This window comes from Pinus tabuliformis, chromosome 9 (assembly GCF_031772625.1).
Source record: "Pinus tabuliformis cultivar Carrire ecotype Pingquan chromosome 9, CPIR1, whole genome shotgun sequence".
Lineage (NCBI taxonomy): Eukaryota > Viridiplantae > Streptophyta > Pinopsida > Pinales > Pinaceae > Pinus > Pinus tabuliformis.
In genome coordinates, this window is record NC_142307.1 from 182,858,384 (window position 1) to 182,880,992 (window position 22,609).

Here is a 22,609-nt window from a genome sequence, read left to right on the forward strand (position 1 = left end):
ACGGCAGTCAATCTTCCTGAATGCTGTGTTCGGTGCGTTATGGCCTGTAAGGCTATAGACATGGCTTCCTATGGATAAAGGATGATAACCTAGTGGGGTCTCCCCATATACTCGATGGTACGTGGGAGCATAATTCCATGCTAGACCACTATTGAGTCACAAAAGGAGGAATCACCCAACCTTGAGTGGAAACAACAGTGACTAGGTTTAACGACGCCAGAGCACGTCTCTAGCCTAGACCTCTAAATGTGTGCGTTATGTTCCAATGCGTTGTTAGATTTATTTAGTTCATTTTAAAGTTGATCTTGGATTATGTTTCAGTTTCAGGCCTTACCGTATGTATATAACAGAACCTAGGATGCAACTAGAATGAATGAAATATCCTTTTTCTTCGATGAACACCTACCTATGGGAGGGTGGAGAGATCATTCCCAAACCAAGAAAACCAAGGCAGCAAAATATTCACTCAATGCAAACAGACATCAATTCCTAAAGTGCACGGATACTACTAATGAGAGATTTAATCATTCGCTTTTCAATATGGAACTTGAAATGAAAATTCACTTTCACTTTCGCATGCTAAATGAAATGCAATATTTTTGATTTTGATGCCTTTAATTTAAAAGAAACCAATAAGCAACAAACAAATGTGGAAAAACGGTTGATCCAAACAATTGTAATCTATGTCCGGGTAGTGAAGAGAAATCGAATCAATGCCGAGATTGGTCCAATAACAATCACTAAACAATCAACCAAAAGTAAGCAAAGGGGAAGGCTTAATCAAACCAACATCAAGCAGCAAACGAATCTTTGCAAACAAGCAACCAAGCGAAACTGATCCAAAGGACTTGAAACAATAAAACTAGGTCACAAAGTAAAAAGACAAGATTCGTTCAACAAAGCTCACAAAAGAGTGCCTCAACCTTTGAACAGTGAAAAACAAGTCATCAACCAAGTGAGAACAGCAAGGGACTAGCAAGACTGACGGATTCAGGAGGCAGAATTGAAAAATTCAACTCTACAGTGATTAGCGCGGGCAATAAACTAGCAATAAAGTGCTGATAAGGAACAATACGCAGCAACAAAGCGATGTCAGCGCGGAAGTACACGACTTTTCCACGATGGTCCCATTTACAGAACCGTCGCGATTGTTAAGTGTAATAATGTGATGAACAGGATATTACAAAAATGGTGATGCGATGACAGTGCGACTATTAAATTAAAAACCACGATGATGTTCAAAACAGCAACAGGCAAACCAAAAACTCCCAAATCAAAAACAATCAATCTTTAAGCAAATAAGGACATTTCCCAGATCAGGCCAGGAAACTCAGAGAACAGGTAACTAATCCCCAAACTTCAAAAGAGAGTAAAACAAAAAGCAAGGCAAGAGTAAACAAGAAAAGAACAAAGGCCAAGGCTCCCCAGTGGAGTCACCAATTTGTGATGCAGGAAAGTGTTCCCTCTGTGGACAGAGGAAACCCCTCTAGCCCTAGAGTGGGTCTAGTCACAAACAAGGACAAATCAACAACAGTTTTCCTTAAACAGTTCAAGTTGGAGGCCTACCTCAACCGGTGGTCGATGGAGTTCCGTTGCACTGCTCCAACTTCCGCTTCCTTCTTCTAATGAGTAATCAACCTAAAACAATGCAAAGGAAATACAACAAAGCACGTAACCGGAACAACAATGATCTATTTACCCATAAAGTCAAGAAGTCATGAGCTATCTAACACATTACATACAAGACATAAGAAAACATCATTGATTGCATTAATTATGAAATAGAGTAAGCTTACAACCAAGGTCTTGACGTCACAAGCCTTCTCAGAGGGGTCCAGCCAGCATGTTCTTCAAGCATTCACTCTTGAATATGGATCTCCCATTACATAGGTCTCTCTCACTCACAAGTTTTACACAAGATCAAAGGCACTTCACAACCTTCCTCAAGCTATCAACAAACCCACAATTGTCACACTCACACCAGCTATCTAACAAGCTCACAAGCACTAATAGTACTATCAACAATCACTCCAAGACTAAGAATTCCAAAATTAACAGCACATAGCAATGGTGAGAGTTTAAATAGGAGAAGGAGTCTCCATGAAAGGTGGGAGGATGAGCTTATCTCCAAGGAAGGTAGCACAAATGACGGAACAACCATGCCAGAGAAAGGAGGGCGACATAAACTAGGCCAACAACCAAGCCTGGAGTCATTTGGAAGGCCGACTGTTGGAACAAATTTGCCCAAACTGGATCATCGCGGTCACATAACTGGTCTGCCACGGTGACATCGCTATTTCATAACAGAGATAGTCAGGTCATTGTGGGAAACCACAAGCGACAATGGCACTGGCACATGAAATTCGACCATCGCGGGAATCACGTGTACTTCCACAATGGCAGCGCTTCTGGACTGTTTTGGAGTGCTCTTCAGCGTGTTTATTTGGCTAACAGATGCGATGATGCAGAAACCTTTGGAAAAGTGGGTCATTTGGCAACATCAGAGAGCATGAGCATGAATGATTTTGGACTCATGACACAGTAGGAAGACTGGGATGAAGGAAGTGACAAACTACTGTGTAACATGGGTCTAGTCATAGCAAGACAAAACAACAGCTAATTTCCTTAAACAGTCATTGTTGAAAGAGCCTACCTCAAACTGGTGTTCGATGAAGCTTTCGTTGCGCCGCTTCAGCTATCGTTTCCTTCTCCTCGATGAGCAATTCACCTAAAACAACACAAGATAACAATAAAACACGTGACAGAGTACAACAATGATCTATTTACTTACAAATTTAAGGAACCATAAGCTATCAAGTATATTTTACACAAGACATAGGAAATCACCATTGATTGTATTAAAATGAATAAAATCAAAGCTTACAACCAAGCCTTGACGTTGCAAGATTTCTCGGAGGGTCCAGCTGGTATGTTTCTTCAAGAATTCACTCTCAAAAGGGTCTCCCAAGTAGATGATGACTCTCTCTCTCACTCACAAGCACTAATACAAGGCTAAGGAAATCCACAACCAATTGCTAAACTATCAGCAATTCACACTGCAAACTATCAAACTCACACCAAAGCTAGCTAATTTGCTCAAATCCAAAAACTAGTTGATCATAGCAATAGGGAATGCTTTTATAAGAGGAGGAGCCTCCATAAAATGAGGGAGAGGGAGCTTATCCTTAAGGGAGGTTTCTTAAAAGGTGGAACCACCATCCCAGAGGAGGAAAGGCGAACTCCCTTGACCCAACAACTAGCTCTAGAACCGCCTAGAAGCATTATGTTTGAACTAATTCGCCATATTTGGATCGTTGCAAGTCATACACTAGGGCTCAGAGACGATGCCGCAAGGAAGCAGTGTGTTTAGAGCCATCATCGCAACAAGGATCTTGATGACTTCTGCCGAGCCCTAAAATTTGACCATCGCAAGAAATAGATGTACCCCTGCGATGATGTCATGACATTATAGTTCATTATAGAGAATCGTCACAAGTAGAATGATGTTTACTTGCGATGATGCAGAAACATGGGTAAAATGATTAATTTTCAGGATTAGAGAGCACTTGTTTAATCTTCTTGAATGAGTGGGAAGATATGGACATATTTATTTGATGTATGACATAGTGGAGATGTCACTCAGAAACTGACTTTATCCGAGATCATAGGATATGAGGCCAGGGACAAATTACTGTGGAACAAATTCCCTGTAAAGCATGAAGCCCGAGAGAGTGGGAGGGGTGAAATGCTTTATGAAATCATAACCGAACCGGAACACCATTGCTGAAAACCTGCAGGCACAAGTACAACTGATATCTCTAACAATGAAATACATGTAGTCTAGGCATGGGCGCAACCATCCAAAAGTTATATGAAACTTGGTCTGTGGTATGGACACAGCCACCCAGTCGATAAGACCATATATAAAGATAGAGGTATGGTCACAGCCATCCAGAAAGACTCAGGTATGGTCATAGCTATCCAATCAAAGAGTCATGTATGTAATCATGAACCAATCCACGCAACCCAAACTTATGTAATCTTAGTCTGGGGTCTTGAATCTTAACCAATCGAATAGATGTGCCAAAGTTGAGCATACTAGAAAATCACTTGATTACCGGCCAATGATGTAAACCATTAACAAGCACGAGAGAGACCACCAGTAATGTCAATGGTTCTCAAGGTACTGCCAGTACAATCCACAAAGTGTGAAGAATGATCTGGAGTCGAACACTCATGGAATCACCCGATCGAAGACCAATGATGCAAGTTTGTCGTCGAGTGTGAAGAACTTGCCATTGAGGCATGCAAGCTCCAAGGTACCGAAAGGAATCTCTAGATCGACTCCCTGGATAATGAGTTGGTGTCGACAGGAAGCGATCCGTCATAGGAGGGCCATAATGTTTCCCTCATCAACGACACGAGACAAGGAACAAGATGAATATGGATGAAACTGAGAATCAGAGGAGGAGGTAAGGGTGCAAACTGCAGAAGGATTAAACTCTTGAACATATCGATGACACGACTCCAGAAAGCGGTAGAATTTTGGTACCAAGGGATCGGAGGTTTGATGGAGACAACAAGGATCAAATGGAATGGGGCAAAATGACAAACCAAAACCCCAAAAGGCTAAATGAAGATGTGAGGATACCCCAAAACTGGAGAGAATTAAAAGTGTCGATATTCAAGAGTGACTAGCTGCCATAAGTAACCAATGAAGATTTCCAAATTTCCCCCCCACCATTGCTGGTGAGTACCCCAATTATTTTTGAAAAACAAGCTTGAAGGGGATAGCATATGCTTGCGATATAAGTTCATCCTTTGGACAAATCCAACCTAGTAAAATTTTAACGAGCCCTAGGGAGGAGAATCTCGGGTCTCATCATGATGACGAGTCCAATGTCGTCAGGGTTTAACGAGTTTGACATAGGTAAAAATCAAAGTCTTTTTCATGTTTAGAGAGTTTGAAAAATACATGGAAAAGAAAACTCTAGGGGGGCCCCTTTTCATAAGATTGTGTCCCTCAAGCCCAAAAAGGTAGAAAACAATACTTGAGAGAACCGCTTGACCATTTCAATCAAGGAGTACATTTTGTAGCTAGAATTCCCAATCTAAAAAAGTAGAAAACTAATCGGAGACACGACATTTCATAACCAAAAACGAGCTCAAATCAACAAAAGCCCGACCATGTTTTCATTTTTAAACGGTCGGAAAAGAGCTGAAAATAGACCACCATTTTTATTCTCTTTAATGAGTTAAAAAGGGAAAAATACTCTGCAATATTTTCATATTTTACGAGTCAAAAAAGAGCTTAAAGAGAACTCATGGGAAATTTCACGGTATGTACCAATCATGCATCGACTAGAACTCATATCCATCAAACCTATTCCTGTACAGAAACCCAAGCGTAAGACCTATTCGACAAAGATGCACGTTAAATATGAGAAAAACCTAAGTTAAAAAACCCTAAAACCATAAGGAAAACCCATAAACTATAGGAAAACCCAAAACCTATAGTTAAAAACCCTAAAATTTTAAAAAAAGTTTATATAAGGTAAATGGTAAAAAAACATTTTTACATTGCTTTGTGTTTTTAAACTTGGTAATTTTTCAAAACAAAGCATACTTGTGCAAATTGGAGGTCGATTTCTATAGCTGGAGTCATCCATTCTGTGCCAATATTTCGCCAAGTAAGTATATTGGCCTTGCCTCTGTGTTTTGAGTATTTTCAATTCTAATTTCATGCATTTTGGTTAAGTTTGGGTGGATTTTTCGTTCCAAAAAATCGGCCCGGTCGTCGCAGAAGTCCCCCATGGGTTCACAACGATAAGAAATTTTACACATGCCAAAATCAGCATCGTCGCATGAAAGATGTGTACCCCTACGACGATCTGGAAAATGGTGAACTATGAAAGCGGACCATCGCATATGTTTTAGAAACAATTGTGATGGTGCAAAAAACATAAATTTAACTTTTTACACCATTTCAGAAGATGAAAGTGACTCAAGCAAGTTCTAATCAGTTGATATTTGCATATGCAGGGTGCAAAATGGTGTTTGCATGGCAAGAACACACACACAACACTGATGACGAAAGAGGTGCAACGGACCCGCAATGCATGCAGGTTCTTCGGAACTACAGATTATTGAAATTTTTCCTCACGCCTCTTTTACGAGCATAATTGGACTTGCTAGAATTCTTGATTTGCTCATGGAACCTGACAGAGGGTAAGTTCATAATCCGGGGGCAGGAGATTGAGTTTGACGCAATAGACATATACTTTCTCATTGGATTATCTCGATGAGGAGAGAGACCCTGCATGGGCACTGTGTGGGTCCTTGGAGAGTCTCTAAATATGTTGATTGCATGAGCATGGTGGGGGGCATGCAAGTCACCCACCAGTGGGAAGCTATAGATCCCAACAGTGGAGGACTTGTCACTGCACGTTTTATTGTTTACGATCACGAGAGCAGTAGGCTCTCAGGCTCAACATGAGGTGACTAAAACCCAACTATGGTTGGCTTTAGATTGCCTTAATCCTACCATGTACGACTGGGCAGAAGCAGTGTCTCTGAATATGAAGAGACAACTAACTAAATGTCAACGAGGAGAAGGCACTGCTTGCGGACAAGAACTGAGAGGGGATGATGGTTTCATAAGAGGCACTGGGGGACTAAAGAATGACAATTGATCTATAGTCACCATTCTTCCATCTTGCAGAAAACAAACCACACAGAAATCAAAGAAACAAGAGCCCCCATGGCATAAATATAATCACGGCCAAGGAGAAGACTGAAATCTAAAGCACCTTGGACAACCATCATGTCTATATAAATGGTTTTGCCTCCCAAAGTAACATGGAACTTTGGAAGGATCCATAAAGGTTGACGAGTTCCTATGTCGAAAGCCAACAGATTCTGACTAATAGGCACAAGCTGTGGGGAACCTAAAGCTTTCCAAGTAGTGGAAGGCATGAGGCTAATGGATGCATCTTCGTCTAAGAGAGTGTCAGGCACTGCCTTATTATATGCATGTACGGTAATCTGGAAAGGCACATAGGATGGAAGGCGAAATGTAGTCAAGTGACTCAAGTTGAAGGAGATGATAGAACCACTTCATGGAGGCATCGTGTGAGTCCTCCCTTGCTCTACAGGAACCGAAGAAGGACTCTCTTTATCGGCTAGGATAGGAGGGTTGTTATTGGACTCAGGAGAATCTGACGAGATGAGAAAAACATGAGCAGTGTAATCATGATGCTCTTAAGGAGTAGAGTGAACAACTGGTGGTGAACCCAAGTCAACACTCTTTCCAACCAATGGTTGGTCAGGAACAAGTTGAGCGCAGCCAGGCTCGGGAAGAGGAGGATGGACAAGAGAAGAATCCAAGTCAATCTCTTTGTCAATGGGGAGAGGGTCTGAGGAGAGCCTCTGATAACCAACTGGAAGTGGAGGTGAAGAAGTTGTAAGACTTTCCAAAGCAACGAAAGCTTTATCCATGAGCGGACAAAGGTGAAGGAGATGGTTGCCTTCACATAGCCTATAGGGGAATTGAATCTTCCCTTTCTTCTTACCACTACCAATTGAGGATTGAACATTGACATGAGCTTTAAAGGACGATGAGGGACGAGCTAGATTGTGAGACCATGCTTCTAAGATCCTAGGAATACCAGGACAATCACGAAGAAGATGGTCAACCTTGCATAATTTACAAGGAAACTTAACCTTTTGCAGAGGATCAGAAGGTGTCTTAGCCTGACATATACTTGGAGTGATAGCTACATGGGTGGCCTCTCGCTTATCCAACTTCTTCTTGTTCTTCGTCTTCGTCTTCTTCTTCTTAGCCTCCTGGTTACTAGATATGGAACTTTCACTACACGAAGTAGGAGAGGAGGATGAAGAAACAGGGGAAGAAGGCAAAGGCTAGACCCTAGAATCATTGTTTCATGATTCAAACAATGGAGACAGTGGAATAGGGGTCATGATGCTTGGGACCACCGATGTCAAAAACAACCAAAGGGGCAAATCGATGGTTAACCCAGGAAAAGACAGTGTTGACATATACGGAGCACCGACATTTCCAAAAGGAGGAAACGGACCAGGACTGCCATCTGGGGAAGACCTTGACCGGTAGACTCAGGGAATGTGGCCATTAGAAAAAAAATTGAAACACACTTGCAGTGTAACCAAGAACTCTAACCGTTACCAGGAATATTTCGTGGGTAGTAAATTTTATGACATAGGAACAAAAATTGACCTTTTCATGTTTCAAGAGTCGAGAAAAGGACAAAAAGGTGACTCTATCGCTTTCGAGGTTTAATGAGCTTGAAAGGACAAGTGCTTAGATGATCCTTTTCTTTAAAGGAGTAGAAAAGGGACGAAAGTGACTACTTTGGAGTACTAGACAAGAGGTTTACTAGACAAACCGCAAAACTGCATATACACCTTTGTGATCAAATGAAAGAGAAATGACCAAGGACTTTCTGTACGATAGTCAATCTTCCCGAATGTTGTGTTCGGTGAGTTATGATTCGTAAGGCAGCAGACTCGGCTTCCTATGGATGATAGGATGATAACCTAGTGGGGTCTCCCGATATATACTTGATGGTACGGGGAGCACAAGTCCGTATTAGCAGCTATTGAATCACAAAAGGAGGAATCACCCAACCTTAGCGAAAACTATAGTGACTAGGTTTAACGACGCCAGATCATGTCTCTAGCCTAGACCTCTAGATAAATGTGCGCTAAGTTCTAATGCGTTGTTATGTTCATTCAATAGATTTTAAGAGTTAATCTTGGATTAAGTTTTGGTTTCCAGGCTCTACCGAATGTATTTCAACAATTCCTAGGATGCAGCTACAATGAGTAAAGCACCATTCATTTCTATGAACAACTACCTAAAGGAGGGTGAAGAGTTCATTTTCAAGCGAACGCAAACCAAGACAAGCAAATGCAAACACTAAGAAACACAATGCATCAATACACCAATCTCACAACTACTAATGAAAGATTTAAACTTTGCTTCCTAATTTCTCAATCATGAAAATTCAGTAATGCAAATGCGCTTTCACTTTCGTATGTCATATGAATGCAATATTTTGATTTTTGGAATTTTAATGACAAACAAGCAAGTGTAAACTTGATGGATCCAAACAAATGTGATCTATGTTTGATAGTGTGGAAATCAAATCACCATGAAGAACTAGTTCAATAACCAAACACTAAAGACCAATCAGAAAGAAAACAAGCAGTAAAACCGCCTCAAGAAAATCAATTAGATGGTTGTGGGCGAATCTTGGACAAAAGAGTAACCCAAACAAACGACTTCTTGATGAAATCTTTAACAGAGTTAGGTCACATGGTCTAAAAACACAAGTTTCACTAAATAAAACCAAAGAGAAAGTGCCTTAACCTAAATACAGCCAAAACAAGTTGATGAGAGACAAGAAACAATAGGGGACAAGCAGCACTGGTTGATTCAGGAGGTAAAGTTGTAAAAAACAACTTGTACAGGAATCGTCGCAAGGATATAACAAGCAACCTAAGATGAAAGGAAAATTGTTGCAAGCCGAAAGCTAGCATCTGGGCGACATCATCACAGGTGTACACTTATCTTTTGCGACGGTCCGATTTCACGAAATGTCGCAACTGTACGATGGGTTATTTGTGATGTGCCGGTTTACCAAAGAGGACAGGTGTGACGTTGTGGGAGCTGTTAAGCTGTAAACAACGACGATCTCAATTTAGATAAAAATCAAAGCAAGAGCACCTAAAGAACACCAGACTAATGTCTCAGAAAGTGAGAGGGACTACCAAATTGACTTAGGTAACCCAGAACACTGATGGCTCAGCCCCGAACTCAAGAGACACTAAACCAAAACAAATGAAGAGAAAACCAATAGACAACACACAAAGGACTCCCCAGCGGAGTCGCCAACTTGTGATGTAGGTAAAGTTCCCTCTGCGGATAGATGCAACCCCTCTAGCCCTAGAGTGGGTCTAGTCATAGCAAGACAAAACAACAGCTAATTTCCTTCAACAATCATTGTTGAAAGAGCCTACCTCAAACTGGTGTTCGATGAAGCTTTCGTTGCGCTGCTTCAGTTATCGTTTCCTTCTCCTTGATGAGCAATTCACCTGAAACAACAACACAACACGTGACACAGTACAACAATGATCCATTTACTTACAGAGTCAAGGAACCATAAGCTATCAAGTATATTTTACACAAGACATAGGAAATCACCATTGATTGTATTAAAATGAATAAAAGCAAAGCTTACAACCAACCCTTGACGTCGCAAACTTTCTTGGAGGGTCCAACCAGTATGTTTCTTCAAGCATTCACTCTCAAAAGGGTCTCCCAAGTAGATGATGATTCTCTCTCTCACTCACAAGCACTAATACAAGGCTAAGGCAATTCACAACCAATTGCTAAACTATTAGCAATTCACACTGCAAACTATCAAACTCACACCAAAGCTGGCTAATTTGCTCAAATCCAAAAACTAGCTGATCATAGCAATAGGGAGTGCTTTTATAAGAGGAGGAGCCTCCATAAAATGAGGGAGAGGGAGCTTATCCTTAAGGGAGGTTTCTTAAAAGGTGGAACCACCATCCCAGAGGAGGAAAGGTGAACTCTCTTGACCCAACAACTAGCTCTAGAACCACCTAGAAGCATTATGTTTGAACTAAATCGCCATATCTGGGTCGTCGCAAGTCATACACTGGGGCTCAGAGACGACCCCGGAAGGAAGCAGCGTGTTCAGAGCCATCATCACAAGAAGGATCTTGATGACTTGCGTCGAGCCCTAAAATTCGACCATCGCAGGAAACAGATGTACCCCTATGATGACATAACAACGTTATAGTTCATTATAGAGAATCATCGCAAGCAGAATGATGTTTACTTGTGATGATGCAGAAACATGGGTAAAAGGGTCAATTTTCAGGATTAGAGAGCACTTGTTTAATCTTCTTGAATGAGTGGGAAGACATGGACATATTTATTTTATGTATGACACAATGGAGATGTCGCTTAGAGATTGACTTTATCCGAAATCAAGGGATATGAGGCCAGGGACAAATTACTGTGTAACAGATGCCCCCTAAAGCATGAAGCCTGAGAGAGTGGGAGGGGTGAAATTATTTAAAAAATCATAACCGAACCGGAACACCATCGCTAAAAACTTGCTGGTGCAAGTACAACTGATATCTTTGACAATGAAATACATGTAGTCTAGGCATGGGCACAGCCATCCAAAAGACATATGAAACTTGGTCTGTGGTATGGACGCAACCACCCAGTCGATAAGACCATATATAAAGATAGAGGTATGGTCGCAACCATCCAGAAAGACTCAGGTATGGTCATAGCCATCCAATCAAAGAGTCATGTATGTAATCACGAACCAATCCATGCAACCCAATCTTATGTAATCTTAGTCTGGGGTCTTGAATCCTAACCGATCATAGTACAATTTCTAATATGTGAATAGATGTGCCAAAGTCGAGCATACTAGAAAATCACTTTATTACTAGCCAATGATGTAAACCATTAACAAGCACGAGCGAGACCACCAGTAATGTCAATGGTTCTGAAGGTACTACCAGTACAATCTACAAAGTGTGAAGAATGATTTGGAGTCAAACACTCGTGGAATCACCCGATTGAAGACCAATGATGCAAGTCTGTCATCGAGCACGAAGAACTTGCCATTGAGGCATGCAAGCTCCAAGGTACCAAAAGGAATCTGTAGATCGACTCCCTGGATAATGAGTTGGTGTCGACAAGAAGCAATCCATCACTGGAGGGCCATAATGTTTCCCTCATCAACGACACGCGATAAGGAACAAGATGAAGATGTATGAAACTGAGAATCAGAGGAGGAGGTAAGGGTGCGAATTGTAAAAGGATTAAACTCTTGAACATATCGGCGACATGACTCCGGAAAGTGGCAACATTTTGGTGCCAAGGGAAGGAAGGTGTGATGGAGATAACAAGGATCAAATGGAATGGGGCAAAATGACAAACCCAAACCTTGGAAGGCTAAATGACGATGTGAGGATATCCCAAACCCAGCGAGAAGTAAAAGTGTCGATGTTCAAGAGTGACTAGCTGCTGTTAGTAACTAATGAAGATTTCCAAATTCCCCCCATTGCTAGCGAGTACCCCAATTATTTTTGAAAAACAGGCTTGAAGGGGATAGCATATGCTTGTGATATAAGTTCGTCCTTTGGACAAATCCAACCTAGTAAATTTTAACGAGCCCTAGGGAGGAGAAGCTTGGGTCTCATCATGATGATGAGTCCAATGTTGTCAGGTTTTAACGAGTTCAACATAGGTAAAACTCAAAGTCTTTTTCATGTTTAGAGAGTTTGAAAAAGACATGGAAAAGAAAACTCCACGGGGGCCCGTTTTCGTAAGTTTGTGTCCCTCAAGCCCAAAAAGGTAGAAAACAATACTCGAGAGAACCACTTGACCATTTCAAACAAGGAGTACTTTTCGTAACTAGTGTTCCCGATCCGAAAAAGTAGCAAACTGATCAAAGACATGACATTTCATAACCAAAAACGAACTCGAAACGACAAAAGCCCGACCATATTTTTGTTTTTAAACGGTCAAAAAAGAGCTAAAAGCAGACCACCATTTTTATTCTCTTTAACGAGTTAAAAAGGGAAAAATACTCGACAATCTTTTCATATTTTATGAGTCAAAAAAGAGCTTAAAGAGGACTCGCGGGAAATTTCACGATATGTAGCAAGCATGCATCGACCAAAACTCATATCCGTCACACCTGTTCCTATACAAAAGCCCAAGCGTAAGACCTAGTCGACAAAGATACACATTAAATATTAGAAAAACCTAAGTTAAAAAAGCCTAAAACCATAAGGAAAACCCAAAACCTATAGTTGAAAACCCTAAAATTTAAAAAAAAATTTATATAAGGTAAATGGTAAATTTTTTTTTTACATTGCTTTGAGTTTTTAACCTTGGTAATTTTTCAAAACAATGCATACTTGTGCAAATTGGAGGTCAATTTCTATAGCTGGGGTTATCCATTCTGCGCCAATCTTTCGCCAAGTAAGTATGTTGGCCTTGCCTCTATGTTTTGAGTGTTTTCAATTCTCATTTCATGCATTTTGGTCAAGTTTGGGTGGATTTTTCGTTCCAAAAAATCGCCCTGGTCATCATAGAAGTCCCCCGCGGGTTCGCGATGATCGAAAATTTTACACATGCAAAAATTGGCATCGTTGCAGGAAACACGTGTACCCCTGCGACGATCTGGAAAATGGTGAACTATGAAAGCAGACCGTCGCAGCTATTTTATAAATAGCTGTGATGGCGCAACAAACATAAAATTTTAATTTTTTACACCATTTCAAAAGATGAAAGCGACTCAAGCAAGTTCCAATTAGTTGATATTTGCATATGCAGGGAGAAAAATGGTGTTTGCATGGCAAGAACGCACACACGATGCTGATGACGAAAGAGGTGCAATGGACCCACAATGCATGCAGGTTCTTCGGAACTGTAGATTATTGAAATTTTTCCTCACGCCTCTTTTATGAGTGCAATTGGACTTGCTAGAGTTCTTGATTTTCTCATGGAACCCGACAAAGGGTAAGTTCATAATCCGGGGGCAGGATATCGAGTTTGATGCGACAGACATATACTTTCTCACTGGATTATCTCAATGAGGAGAGAGACCCCACATGGGCGGTGTGTGGGTCCTCGGAGAGTCTGTAGATATGTTGATTGCAAGAGCATGCCTGGGAGCTCGCAAGTCACCCACCAGTGGGAAGCTATAGATCCCAACAATGGAGGACTTGTCACTGTGTGTTTTATTGCTTACGATCACGAGAGCAGCAGGCTCTTAGGCCAAACACGAGGCGACTAAAACCAAACTGCGGTTGGATTTATATTGCCTTAATCCTACCATGTACGATTGGGCAGAGGTAGTGTCTCTGAATATGAAGAGACATATGACTAAATGTCAGCAAGGAGAGATAAAGCATTTCGGATACAGGTCCATTGTGATACCGCTCATGCTGGAGCAGGTACCAGTACTTCACCTGCAGGATATGTGAGTCCCGTTGCCTGGACCATGAGAGACTCATATCACCAGATGGGCACATGTGATACCACGAGGAGGTGGCGGTCATCAAGTATCCTGCGGTCCTGACTTCATGGAATGGCTGCATCATCAGCAGGTATTTGTTGAGGACTTTCCCTATGCAGGTATAGACTTTAGAGGAGATCCAAACATGCTGCTTCTACTCGGAGAGTAGTGGGACGAGAGAGGTAACACGCTTGGTTAACCGCCATACTTTTTATATTTTAGTTTTTCATTTTATATTGTTTTTGGATTTTAAATGTGTATGTCATAATAATTATGTTCAATATTGTAGATGTCGGACCTCAGAGACCGATGGGTCTTTCCCCTACAACCTAGAGGGGAGAGAACAGAGAGCTGGCTCTGCCACGTCCAGGTGGTGATGCAGATGAGGAGATAGCCCAGAACTTAGAGGGATTGACTGAGGGGATCCCAGATTATAGAGGGTTCAAGGAGATCTTGCGACAATATCAATGACACATCGCGAGTGTGTCGAACAGGGTTCACAGGCTACTCAGACGAGTAGCTCGAGTAGTGGTCTGCTACAGAGAGCAGGACCCACCACAGTAGTCGCCTAGGTTTCCTTGTTTGATGTTTTGAGAGACATGTGTCTCGGATGTAACTTGAACATATACATTATTTTTTTAGCATCTTGGTGCGTCACACGATATATATCGATTTATGTTTTATGGTTTCTGTTTGTTATGTATGAAAGTTTGTCCATGATTTATGATTGTGAAAATGTCCACTTAATATATAATTTACTAATATATCAGTTAATATTCATAACACCTGCATCAAAGACAAAGAACACAATAAACAAGAAATCACCTAACGCACCAAACCATAAGAGGTACAATGGCACACGAGTTCATTTTTATGCAAGATTGAACCATGGAGAACTATGCTTGAATAAGATTAATATGCCCCTGACATAATAATCCACCATGAGGTACATGCCCCCCAAGTGTCATTGCATTCAACGAAGGGGATGTAATGGAGGTTGAAATGACAAGACCTCAAACAAAGAATCGATTGGGATATGACGAGATCTCAAATGAAGACTCGTGTGATAAAGGGGAAAATTGTTTCATTTTTTAATGAGGTTGACACAAGATAAGAACTATCCTCGAGTCCTTGTTTCATTTTTTAACAAGGTCGACACAAGATCAGAACTATCCTCGGACTCCTGTTCATGGGCCATATGAAAACATGACTCCCAAGAGATCTTCACTGGATGGAATAAATGCACTCTGGAAGGAATACATGTCATTGGGCACCAACGACAGATCGGGTTCCAATGTCCCCAGTACATGGTGTACGAGACCATCTGCGTGATCATTAACAGATGCGGAGGCGGAACAGATAGCCAGATAATTGACCTGTGGTGGGGAAGGCACTGCTTGCGGACAAGAAATATATAATTTACTAATATATTAGTTAATATTCATAACACCTGCATCAAAGACAAATAACACAATAAACAAGAAATCACCTAATGCACCAAACCATAAGAGGTACAACAGCACACATGTTCATTTTTACGCAAGCTTGAACCATGCAGAACTATGCTTGAATAAGATTAACATGCCCCTGACATAATAATCCACCACGAGGTACATGCCCCCCCAAGCGTCATTGCATTCAACGAAGTGGATCTAATGAAGGTTGAAATGACAAGACCTCAAAAAAAGACTCGATTGGGATATGACGAGATCTCAAAAGAAGACTCTTGTGACAAAGGGGGAAATTGTTTCATTTTTTAATGAGGTTGACACAAGATAGGAACTATCCTCGGGTCCTTGTTCATTGTTTAACGAGGTTGACACAAGATTAGAACTATCCTTGAACACCTTGTTTCATTTTTTAACGAGGTCGACACAAGATCAGAACTATCCTTGGACTCTTGTTCATGGGCCATATGAAAACATGACTCCCAATAGATCTTCACTGGATGGAAGAAACACACTCTGGGAGGAATACATGTCATTGGGCACCAATGACAAATTGGGTTCCAATGCCCCCAGTACATGGTGTAGGAGACCATCTGTGTGATCATTAACAGATGCAGAGGTGGAACGGGTAGCCACATAATTGACTTGTGGTGGGGAAGGCACTGCTTGCGGACAAGAACTGAGAGGGGATGATGGTGGCACAGGAGGCACTGGGGGACTAAAGAATGACAATTGATCTATAGTCACCATTCTTCCATCGTGCGGAAAACAAACTACATGGAAAAGCAAAGAAACAAGAGACCCCATGGCATAAATATAACCACAGCTAAGGAGGAGACTGAAATCTAAAGCACCTTGGACAACCATCGGGTCTATATAAATAGTTTTTCCTCCCAAAGTAACAGGGAACTTTGGAAGAATCCCTAAAGGATGACGAGTTCCTCCGTTGAAAGCCAACAGATTTTGACTGACAGGCACAAGCTGTGGGGAACCCAAAGCTTGCCAAGTAGTTGAAGGCATGAGGCTACTAGACGCACCTTCATCCAAGAGAGTGCCAGGCAGTGCCTTATTATAGGCATGTACGGTAATCTAGAAAGGCAGATAGGATGGAAGGCGGAATGTAGTCAAGTGACTCCAGTCGAAGGAGATGACAGAACCACTTGGTGGGGGCATCGTGTGAGTTCCCCCCTACTCTACAGGAACCGAAGAAGGACTCTCTTGATCAGCTAGGATAGGAGGGTCATTCTCAGACTCAGGAGAATCTGACGAGATTAGAAGAACCTGAGCAGTGTAATCATGATTCTCTTCAGGAACAAAGTAAACAACTGGTAGTGAACCCAAGTCGACACTCTTTCCGACCAATGGTTGGTCAGGAACAAGTTGAGTGCAGCCAGGCTCGGGAAGAGGAGGATGGAAAAGAGAAGAATCCAAGTCAATCTCTTTGTCAATGGGGAGAGGTTCTGAGGAGAGCCTTTGATAACCAACTGGAAGTGGAGGCGAAGAAGCTGTAAGACTTTCCAAAACAGCGTAAGCATTATCCATGAGCGGACAAAGGTGAAGGAGATGGTTGCCTTCACATAGTCTACAGGGGAATCGAATCTTCCCTTTTTGCTTACCACTACCAATTGAGGATTGAACATCGACATGAGCTTTAGAGGACGATGAGGGATGAGCCAGATCGTGAGACCATGCTTCTAAGATCCTAGGAATACCAGGACAATCTCGAAGAATATGGTCACCCTTGCATAGTTTACAAGGAAACTTAACCTTCCGTGGAGGATCAGAAGATGTCTTGGCATGAGATATACTCGGAGTGATAGTTGCATGGGTGGCCTCTTGCTTATCCAACTTCTTCTTGTTCTTCATCTTCCTCTTCTTCTTCTTATCCTCCTGGTTATTTGATGTGGAACTTTCACCAGGCGAAGCAGGAGAGGAGGATGAAGAAATAGGGGAATAAGGCAAAGGCTTGACCCTAGAATCATCGTGTTGTGATTCAAATGAAGGAGATGGTGGAACAGGGGTCATAATGCTCAGGACCACCGATGTCAAAAACAACCAAACGGGCAAACCGATGGTTAACCCAGGCAAAGACAATGTTGCCATAGATGGAGCATCAACATTTCCAAAATGAAGAAACGGACCAGGATTCCCATTTGGGGGAAGACCTTGACCGGTAGACTCAAGGAATGTGGGCATTGGAAAAAACCTTGAAACACACTCGCAGTGTAACCAAGAACTTTAACTGTTACCGAGAATATTTCGTGGGCAGTAAATTTTATGACACAGGAACAAAACTTGACCTTTTCATGTTTCAAGAGTCGAGAAAAGGACGAAAAGGTGACTCTATCGCTTTCAAGGTTTAATGAGCCTGAAAGGACTAGTGATTAGATGATCCTTTTCTTTTAAGGAGTCAAAAAGGGATGAAAGTGACTACTTTGGAGTACTAGACAAGAGGTTTACCAGACAAACCGCAAAACTGCATATACACCTTTGTGATCAAATGAAAGAGAAATGACCAAGGACTTTCCGTACGATAGTCAATCTTCCTGAATGTTGTGTTCGGTGCATTATGGTTCGTAAGGTGGTAGAATCAGCTTCCTATGGATGATAGGATGATAAGCTAGTGGGGTCTCCCGATATATACTTAACGGTATAGGGAGCAAAAGTTTGTACTAGTAGCGATTAAATCACAGAAGGAGGAATCACCAAACCTTAGCGAAAACAATAGTGACTAGGTTTAACTACGCTGGAGCACGTCTCTAGCGTAGACCTCTAGATAAATGTGCGTTAAGTTCCAATGCGTTGTTAGGTTCATTCAATAGATTTTAAGAGTTAATCTTGGATTAAGTTTCGATTTTCAGGCCCTACTGAATGTATTTCAACAATTCCTAGGATGCAGCTACAATGAGTAAAGCACCATTCATTTTGATGAACAACTACCTAAAGGAGGGTAAAGAGTTCATTTCTAAGTGAATGCAAACCAATACAAGCAAATGCAAACACTAAGAAACACAATGGATCAATACACCAATCTCACAACTACTAATGAAAGATTTAAACTTTGCTTCCTAATTTCTCAATCTTGAAAATTCAGTAATGCAAATGTGCTTTCACTTTCATATGCCGTATGAATGCAATATTTTGATTTTTGGAATTTTAATGACAAACAAGCAAGTGTAAACCTGATTGATCCAAACAAATGTGATCTATGTTTGATAGTGTGGAAATCAAATCAACATGAAGATTTGGTTCAATAACCAAACACTAAAGACCAATCAGAAAGAAAACAAGCAGTAAAACTGCCTCAAGCAAATCAATTAGATTGTTGTGGGAGAATCTTGGATGGACGGGTAACCCAAACAAATGACTTCTTGATGAAACCTTTAACAGAGTTAGGTCACATGGTCTGAACTGTGGTGATGGCGGAGGTGGGGTGGGTGGAGATGGAGGTGTGTTATAGACATATTTGGGCACATCAACCCCAAACTTATATGTCAATAAACTAGGGCTCATCAACCCCTAAAATAGTTGTTTCATACCCTAAAAGAACATAGTCATCTGATTACATCATTCCCCAAAAGTTCCACCTGAGAAACCATCTAGAAATGGCCTAAACTGAACCATATAGACTGCTCCACTGGAAAATTGCGATGCATACTGAGTGGTACACTGCCAGGGTGTGATGCATACTGATTAGGCCTTCTATAGGCTATGATGGGCAAGGATGGACAAATGTCCGAGACATTTTTCTAGGTGGTTGCTCGTGGAATCTTCTAGAAACTTCTCCTATGACACTTGCCTCTCTAAATTCGCCCAGAGATGAGTAAGAGATCCAAGAAATCTCCAAGTGGAACCAATTGTAACAAGTGGAATGACACTAATCAAACCTCATGGATGACTCACAACCTTGCACACATCTATAAATGTATCCCTCATCTAAGAGATCCAAGGGCTGGAATATTGTGAATTGCAAGGAAGTGCTGATAGTTTGTAATTGAGTGAAGAGCATTGTATTGTTGGTGTGATCTTGCTATTTCATGAGGTGAAGAGGGATTGAAGCTAGGAGGATGATGCTAGATTAGGAAACTGGGTTGTAATTCTCCCTTCTATCAATAAAGTTCTTCAAGTTTTCGTCCATATGATTTTGCAATTGTGAATGTTATCATTTGTTCATTATATATATGATTCTGTAATGTTTATGTTGTAATAGATCACGATGCTTTGACGGTTCTTTGTTGCTGTACTTGTGAAGGTACTCTCCATGCGGGTTAAGTATGGGGAGGACTTGCAAGCTCTGTCAAGGGGGAGAGAGATCAAGCAAGGGATTAAGTGGAAGATCTAGGTTGGTTCCATTATCTTTCTCTTATTTGTTTCACATAGAAGAAATCGTTGAATTGCTTTAAATTGTTATTTCTAGGGCAGTTGCCAAACCTAGAGGGCTAGTCATTCGACAAGACACTAGTTTTCCCAGAAACAAGGTGAAGAGGGTGAGACGGGTGGCATTGTAGGTGGAGGTGGTAACCATGAAATTCGCTGCCTTATCAAACTGACCGCGCTTCTCGGAGAAACTTTCATGAGCTCTTCCTCACTTTCCCGCGAGGGTGAAATTAAGGGATTGGTTTCTAATTCTTCACTACCTCCGCTTTTGTAGATCTTCCCACTTCGCGTAGTCCCAAACATTAATTTATTCGCATAACCCACTTTTCACACAATAGCATCTTAATCCAAGTGTTCAAAGATTTAATATACTTACCTCGTGGTCCCTTGAGGAAGCGTCGCTCCGCCTCACTGTAGCTGACGGTCGTATCTACCGCGAACTCAGTGATAAACCCTCTTATAATTCGATCGAGCCAATGGTCCATAGCTCGCAGATCTTATCTCCTGACGCTTTTAGTCTGCGAACTCATTCCGAAGTCCACACAATTGGTTTGTCAAGCCTACACCTTCCCTGACTGTTTGCTAGCTTCGCAACCCACTAATACAGCTCAGAAGGAAAGGATGCAAAGAAAATTTCATGGATTTCCATATATAAGTAGCGCTCCAACCACTGTTCATTAGATACTCGTGGATTCCTATTTTCCTGCGCCATGAACTCGTGAATCTTTTTGTCCAACCACCCTTCAATTTCTTCCTTTGTTGGGTTCCAGTGACATGAAATCAGACATCCCTTATGCAAATCCCTATCCCGGAAATGGAACCATTTGTTGGCTTGTATAGGTGTGACCCAGGTTCAGAGATGATTTAGCCATATAAATCCTGGTACTACTGGCCCTTTCAGCAACAGTCCGCAGAGTGCGGACTGAGGTCTCACCCAAAGTAGTATGGGAGGGTGCTAGAACTAGGTTTATGCACCCTAGAGATGTCTGATGGTTTTTCAGTGGTCCGCAGTTTGACCCTACGCGCATGTTGCTATGCACACATATCAGTACCTCGGAGCCTGTAATGCTGCCTTTGCGCAACCCTACTCGAGGTGTGATCCGTGTTATTACCCAAGTTCCTTACTATTAACCTGATATTATTGGATTACTTAACTTATTTGAATGATCCCAATTATACTTAACAATGTTCAATATTCATATAAGTGCGTGCGATAAACAAAATAGTATAAATGCATAGAAAGTAATACAAAAGAAGATACACAGTATTTGGAATCAAACTTCTCTTTATTATTCTTCTTCTTGGGTTACAGACTCGACTTCGCCTTGCACACTCAGCTACAGGGGTTCGCCCACTTAGCTGCAGACTCTACTAGGCCTTTGCGCACTCAATTGTAAAGCCTCTTCCTACTACTATGACCCAAGACACTTAGACCCTTCCTCTATGCTCTCTATCTTCTAGACTCCGTTCCTTCTCTTCTATCTCTTCTTTACAACTTAGAGCCTCGCTCTATTTATACAATACCATGGTCCGTGGACCATGGGTAGGCCGACATGACATTACATTACATTACAAAACTTAGGGTGAACAACCTTATGACTCAATGTACATTCTACACTCCACACCCACAATTTGCCGAGTCTTACAACATATTTGACCAAAACTTGGGCTTTGAGCCCCAAAACATGTTGTGGGGGATGCCATGCCCAACACCTTCATTGAAGTAGCATATATAAATCTGAGTATGAAAAGAAAAAGTTATTGATTTGACTAATACTGATTCACCCCCCCCATCTCAGTATTATTTCCAACAATTGGTATCAGAGTTGGTCCTTTGGCAGAAGCTTGATCACTTGAAGGAGATCCATAGAAACAAAGGGAAAGAAGCTAAAGAAGAAAGCGCCTCAGAAGAAGAAGACATCTCAAAGAAATAGTGACAAAAAAAGAGACAATGGGCCATCAGGTGGAAGCAAGTATTCAGATTCAGAATCACATCAGATTGAAGATGAACAAGCAAAAGAAGAATCAGGTACAAATTTTTGGTCTTCTAGGGATACTTTTCTCTGTTCATGCAATGTTCAAGATAACGAAAGTGATAGTGAAAGCAATATAGAGGTAGAAGTTAAAAGACTCACAGATAAAATTAGAGATCAAGAAGATCTATTTAACAAAAGGGAGTGTGTCTTGAAAGAAGAAGCTACCAGGTTAAGAGCTCAGCTGGAGGAAGGAAACAAAGTAAGGGAGTAGTATAAGGAAAAGGAAGATCAATGTCAAAAGCTGCAGGATGAAATGACATCATTAAGAAATGAAGTATATGAAAAGAGTACAACCATTAAGATACTTAAAGATAGACCCAGTTACTATGAAAGTCTTGAAGCTAAGATACTCTCTCTAAAAGGAGATCTTGAAAATTCAAATAAGTATAATGGAGAACTACCTCAAGCAGATGAAGAACAAAAAAAGGAGATTCTCAAATTAAGGCAACAAGTGGAAGAAGGACGAAAGGCTGAAGAAACCATGAAGAAGAAATATCTGGAAAAGGAAGAGCAATATCAGGTTGAGGTAAATATCTTAAAAGGTAAATTAGAAGAAAAGGATAAACTGTTACGATTTCAAGACAGTAATAAGATTTTGGATAATATTCTTAGTAGTCAAAGGTGTCCT